The sequence below is a fragment of the Zingiber officinale genome, chromosome 1A, assembly GCF_018446385.1.
Source record: "Zingiber officinale cultivar Zhangliang chromosome 1A, Zo_v1.1, whole genome shotgun sequence".
Classification (NCBI taxonomy): domain Eukaryota; kingdom Viridiplantae; phylum Streptophyta; class Magnoliopsida; order Zingiberales; family Zingiberaceae; genus Zingiber; species Zingiber officinale.
In genome coordinates, this window is record NC_055987.1 from 50,342,608 (window position 1) to 50,350,104 (window position 7,497).

Here is a 7,497-nt window from a genome sequence, read left to right on the forward strand (position 1 = left end):
CTTCAGAAGTTAAAACATATTACAGAAGTTGATTAAATATTTATTCCAAGGATTGACTTTCAGGTCATTGGCGAGGCACTAGGCCTTCTTGGTTATGGGATCATCCACCACTTCCTAGACAAAGCCTTTTAAAGAAATTGAATATTTAAATTCCTCACGGTAATCTTAGGTTTAACTACAGAGACCTCAATCAAAGCACAAGATCGAAACACAAAATCAAAGCACAAAAATGAAAACACAAAATCGCTAGCCTCTTGTGTTGGTATTTCAAGATCCATACAAAGAAAACAAAACTAGTTGTGCTGCGGAATAAATAACTAGTTGTACCTTTCTTCGTAGACAAAGACCTCTTGATCTTCTACCGTATTCCTCTCCTCTTCTTGGACGTCGTGTGGGTGATGATCTACCAAGACAAAAACACCCGAACCCTTTTTGTTTCCAAGCCGCCTACCACCAAAAGATGTAAAGAAAAGGGGCGCCTCCTTCTTCTTCTCCTCCTCCAAACCATCGGTCACCAAGGTGCTTCGTCTCTTCATTTTCTTTTCCTCCAAGCTCCGGCCATCAAGAGAAGATAGGGCGCCGACCCTAGAGGGAAGAAAGGGAAGAAGAAAAGGATGGGGCGTCGGCCTTAAGGGAAAGGAAAGGGTTTTTAGTTGTGGAGAACAACTTATCAATTCTTAATTGAATTGTTGATTTTTGTGGCACAACCTCCTCTCCTTTTATAACCCTTTGCCCCAGATAAAAAAAAAAAAGAAAAAGTAATAGATTTTTGTTTAAAAAAAATCTCTAGAAAAGAATTAACATAATTCTTTTTAGAAAAATTTCTTAAGAAAGAATTAGTATAATTCTTTTTAAAAAATTTCTAAGAAAGAATCAACATAATTCTTTTTAGAAAAATCTCTAAAAAAGAATTAACATAATTATTTTTAAAAAAAATCTTAGGAAAGAATTAATATAATTCTTTTTAGAAAATTTCTAAGAAAGAATCAACGTAATTCTTTTTAGAAAAATTTCTAATTCTGTTGAGAAAAAATCTCCCCTTTTTTCCTTTTTTTTTTCTTTTGGTTTGGCCGGCCCCTTGCTTGGGAACCAAGCAAGGCTTAGCCGATCCCTTTCTTGGATAGGAAGTAAGGCTTGGCCGGCCCCTTGCTTGGGCACCAAGTAATGATGTGGTCGGCCCCTTTCTTGGGTAGGAAGAAAAACAAAACGGGTGAAGGCGAGGCTTTATAGAGGCTACAACAAGGACCGAGAGGAGGAATTGGTTTTGGCCTCCTGATGGACTTAAGCTTCCTGTGTTTGACCCGAACACCCAACACAAGTTCATCAATAATAACTCATACCACTAAAAAGTTATTATTGAACTACCATACCAATCTCATATTACAATATGGGCTCCTTCTTATCATGAGTGTGTTAGTCTCCCTGTGTTTAAGATATTGCATGTCCGTTAATTAAATGAGTTACTGACAAGTCGCTTAATTAACATCTAGCTCCAAGAATAGTACCACTCAACCTTATTGTCATGTCGGACTAAGTCCACCTACAAGGTTTACATGATAATCTTTATGAGCTCCTCAAGGGGACATCATCAACCTAGATTATTAAGACACGATTTCCTTTTATAATCAACAAGAAACCATATAAATGGTATTATTTCCCAACTTATCGGGCCTATTGATTTAACTGAATAAATCTCACCCTTTGATAAATTAAAAAGATAAATACTAAGTATATGTGTTTGTTATTATATCAGGATTAAGAGTACGCACATCCATAATAATAGAGGTTTTGCTCTTTGATGCAGTCAGTATAAAAAGAACAACCTCAAATGGTCCTGCTTAATATACACATAGTGTAATAGTGTAATTATGTAGTCAAGACAAACTAATTTCAAATTGCACTACAACCGTTCCAATGGTTTGTCCCTATCCATCTCGTGAGCTACTATTTATAATTTATAAGGAACTGATAATATGATCTTCTATGTGGCACCACACACCATGTTATCTATAATATAAATTAAATGGACAACTGCATTAACATGTAACATTTGACCAGAGTGATTCTCATTTCAAAATATAAATGCTCATATAAAAATCTAGACTTTTAGTATATATCCTGACAATACTAGGCTGCGTAGTGAACGTGATGTCTTGAACTGCTCAACTATTTGTGTATACTAAGACAATAACACCCACACAGAGACTTATCTCACCTACTTTTTGGTTCTCATGGTTGGTTCCATTTTGGCCATGGACACCATCTTGGATTCATGAGTGTTTCATTGAAGCGGCATGTCTTCACACTCACATAGGTGACACTTCTATCAAGAGTATCCTACTATACTTTACCTTATAAAGGTATAGAAGTCATTAAAAGTATAAGCTTAACTTCACTACATGTGGTAGGACAGCACAAGTTCATCCTAGGATTGGGATAGAGATAATATATCTCGTGTGCTGTAACACAACTTCTGTAACTTCGTTGTCCCATTGAACCAAGATCTTGGGGTCTCCAGTCAACAAGGTTGGGTTACCGTTACAGTCATTTTAGTTGTAGATTTTTAATCTCATTCCTCTCGATGAGCAGTATACTTGATCTCGACTTAGCCCCTTCATAAGAGGATCTGCCAAATTATCTTTGGACTTGACATAGTTGATTATAATCACTCCGTTCGAGATCAACTACCTAATGGTATTATGTCTACGACGTATATGTCGTGACTTACCATTATACATACTACTCATTGCCTTTCCAATTGTCGTTTGACTATCACAGTGTATAAGTACGGCAGACATAGGTTTTGTCCAACTTGGAATATCTTCCAAGAAATTCCACAGTCATTCAACTTCTTCAGCTACTTTATCTAGTGCTATAAACTTGGATTGATCTTCTACCGTATTCCTCTCCTCTTCTTGGACGTCGTGTGGGTGATGATCTACCAAGACAAAAACACCCGAACCCTTTTTGTTTCCAAGCCGCCTACCACCAAAAGATGTAAAGAAAAGGGGCGCCTCCTTCTTCTTCTCCTCCTCCAAACCATCGGTCACCAAGGTGCTTCGTCTCTTCATTTTCTTTTCCTCCAAACTCCGGCCATCAAGAGAAGATAGGGCGCCGACCCTAGAGGGAAGAAAGGGAAGAAGAAAAGGATGGGGCGTCGGCCTTAAGGGAAAGGAAAGGGTTTTTAGTTGTGGAGAACAACTTATCAATTCTTAATTGAATTGTTGATTTTTGTGGCACAACCTCCTCTCCTTTTATAACCCTTTGCCCCAGATAAAAAAAAAAAAAGAAAAAGTAATAGATTTTTGTTTAAAAAAAATCTCTAGAAAAGAATTAACATAATTCTTTTTAGAAAAATTTCTTAAGAAAGAATTAGTATAATTCTTTTTAAAAAATTTCTAAGAAAGAATCAACATAATTCTTTTTAGAAAAATCTCTAAAAAAGAATTAACATAATTATTTTTAAAAAAAATCTTAGGAAAGAATTAATATAATTTTTTTAGAAAATTTCTAAGAAAGAATCAACGCAATTCTTTTTAGAAAAATTTCTAATTCTGTTGAGAAAAAATCTCCCCTTTTTTCCTTTTTTTTTTCTTTTGGTTTGGCCGGCCCCTTGCTTGGGCACCAAGCAAGGCTTAGCCGATCCCTTTCTTGGATAGGAAGTAAGGCTTGGTCGGCCCCTTGCTTGGGCACCAAGTAATGATGTGGTCGGCCCCTTTCTTGGGTAGGAAGAAAAACAAAACGGGTGAAGGCGAGGCTTTATAGAGGCTACAACAAGGACCGAGAGGAGGAATTGGTTTTGGCCTCCTGATGGACTTGAGCTTCCTGTGTTTGACCCGAACACCCAACTCAAGTTCATCAATAATAACTCATACCACTAAAAAGTTATTATTGAACTACCATACCAATCTCATATTACAATATGGGCTCCTTCTTATCATGAGTGTGTTAGTCTCCCTGTGTTTAAGATATTGCATGTCCGTTAATTAAATGAGTTACTGACAAGTCGCTTAATTAACATCTAGCTCCAAGAATAGTACCACTCAACCTTATTGTCATGTCGGACTAAGTCCACCTACAAGGTTTACATGATAATCTTTATGAGCTCCTCAAGGGGACATCATCAACCTAGATTATTAAGACACGATTTCCTTTTATAATCAACAAGAAACCATATAAATGGTATTATTTCCCAACTTATCGGGCCTATTGATTTAACTGAATAAATCTCACCCTTTGATAAATTAAAAAGATAAATACTAAGTATATGTGTTTGTTATTATATCAGGATTAAGAGTACGCACATCCATAATAATAGAGGTTTTGCTCTTTGATGCAGTCAGTATAAAAAGAACAACCTCAAATGGTCCTGCTTAATATACACATAGTGTAATAGTGTAATTATGTAGTCAAGACAAACTAATTTCAAATTGCACTACAACCGTTCCAATGGTTTGTCCCTATCCATCTCAGTCGTGAGCTACTATTTATAATTTATAAGGAACTGATAATATGATCTTCTATGTGGCACCACACACCATGTTATCTATAATATAAATTAAATGGACAACTGCATTAACATGTAACATTTGACCAGAGTGATTCTCATTTCAAAATATAAATGCTCATATAAAAATCTAGACTTTTAGTATATATCCTGACAATACTAGGCTGCGTAGTGAACGTGATGTCTTGAACTGCTCAGCTATTTGTGTATACTAAGACAATAACACCCACACAGAGACTTATCTCACCTACTTTTTGGTTCTCATGGTTGGTTCCATTTTGGCCATGGACACCATCTTGGATTCATGAGTGTTTCATTGAAGCGGCATGTCTTCACACTCACATAGGTGACACTTCTATCAAGAGTATCCTACCATACTTTACCTTATAAAGGTATAGAAGTCATTAAAAGTATAAGCTTAACTTCACTACATGTGGTAGGACAGCACAAGTTCATCCTAGGATTGGGATAGAGATAATATATCTCGTGTGCTGTAACACAACTTCTGTAACTTCGTTGTCCCATTGAACCAAGATCTTGGGGTCTCCGGTCAACAAGGTTGGGTTACCGTTACAGTCATTTTAGTTGTAGATTTTTAATCTCATTCCTCTCGATGAGCAGTATACTTGATCTCGACTTAGCCCCTTCATAAGAGGATCTGCCAAATTATCTTTGGACTTGACATAGTTGATTATAATCACTCCGTTCGAGATCAACTGCCTAATGGTATTATGTCTACGACGTATATGTCGTGACTTACCATTATACATACTACTCATTGCCTTTCCAATTGTCGTTTGACTATCACAGTGTATAAGTACGGCAGACATAGGTTTTGTCCAACTTGGAATATCTTCCAAGAAATTCCACAGTCATTCAACTTCTTCAGCTACTTTATCTAGTGCTATAAACTTGGATTCCATAGTTGACCGAGCAATGCACATCTACTTAGTAGATTTCCAAGATACCGCTCCTCCACCGATTATGAATACATACCCACTAGTGGATTTGGAATCTTTTGTATCTGATATCCAATTAGCATCACAATATCCCTCTAAGACAGCAGGATACTTTCCGTAATATAATCCGTAGTTCATAGTATATTTCAAATATCTAAGAACTCAAATCAGTGCTTTCCAATGGGTGTCATTTGGATTGCTCATAAAATGACTCAACTTGTTAACCGTACAGCCAATATCCGGGCGTGTGCAGTTTGTGATATACATCAAGCTGCCTATTATCCGAGAATATTCCAATTGCGATATGGGCTCACCATGGTTTTTCGCTAAGTGTTGACTTAGATCCATAGGTGTTTTCACTACAAAGAGATCATACGCGTTGAACCTTTTCAACATTGACTCTACATAATGTGATTGTATCAAAACTATCTCATCGGATGTCCTGAGAATTTTAATTCCCAATATAACATCTGCTAGACTCATATCTTTCATATCGAAATTCTTGGTTAACATTTTCTTTGTACTCATGATTACCTCATGATTACTGCCTATTATAAGCATGTCGTCTACGTATAGACGGACCATTACATGACTTTCAGGTGTGTTTTTGACATAAATACATTTGTCGCATTCATTTATTTTGAATTCGTTTGATAACATTATTTTGTCAAATTTTTCGTGTCATTGTTTAGGCGCTTGTTTAAGTCCATACAACGACTTAATAAGTCGACACACCTTTTCCTCTTTTTCTAGAGCTACGAACCTCTCGGGTTGCTCCATATAGATTTCTTCTTCCAACTCACCATTTAAGAACGTAGTCTTAATATCCATTTGGTGTATTTCAAGGTCATACAGTGTTGTGATGACTATCAGTACTCGTATCGATGTAATCCTTGTCACCAGTGAGTAGATATCAAAGTAGTCAAGGTCTTCCTTTTGCTTGTACCCTTTGGCAACAAGTCTGGCTTTATACTTGTCAATTGATCCATCAGCTCTATACTTGCGTTTAGTATACACTTACAACCTAATGGTTTGGTATCAGAAAGAAGGTCTACTAGTTCCCAAGTATGATTATTCATGATTGACTCGATTTCACTATTAACGGCTTCTTTCCATATTGGGGCGTCGGGACTAGAGAAAGCTTCGCTTAATGTTCTTGGGTCCATTTCTGACATAAAGGTCATGAAGTTTGGCTCGAACAATTTCTCAACTCTAGCTCGTTTGCTCCAATGTGGCTCTTCGCTTTGATTGTCAATAGTCCTTTTACGACAACTAAGTTCAGAAATATCATTTTCGTTAGAACTCTCATTGTCATTACTTGGAATGTTTTCCCTCTTATTTGGGAATACATTTTCAAAGAATATCTCATTCCGAGATTCTATGGTTGTTCCCACATGAATATCAGGAATGGTTGATTTGTGAACTAAAAATCGATATCCGCTACTGTTATGGGTATATTCGATAAATATTGCATCGAACGTTTTAGGTCCGATCTTTACTTACTTTGGCTTGGGTACTTGGACCTTTGTTAAGCACCCCCGCACTTTCAGGTATTTGTAAGATGGCTCGCGGCCTTTCCATAGTTTATATGGTATTTTATCATTTTTCTTGTGAGGGATTTCATTGAGAATATGGTTTGTCGATAATATAGCTTCCCCCCACAAGTTATGGGGTAAGCCTGAATTTATCAACAAGGCATTCATCATTTTCTTTAGTGTTCGATTTTTACGTTCGGCAACATCATTTGATTGAGGCGAGTAAGGAGCTGTTGTTTGATGGATAACACCAGATTCTGAACAAAACTCATCAAACGGTGCACTATATTCTCCACCTCTATCGCTATAAATTATTTTAATTCATTTATCAAGTTGATTTTCAACTTCTTTTTTATAGGTTCTGAATGTTTCTAAGGCTTCATCTTTATTTCTTAAAAGAAAGACATAACAAAATCTTGTGTAGTCATCGATAAAAGTAACAAAATACTTTTTACCTCCTCTAGTTTGTAGAAATTTTAAGTCACATAGATCACTA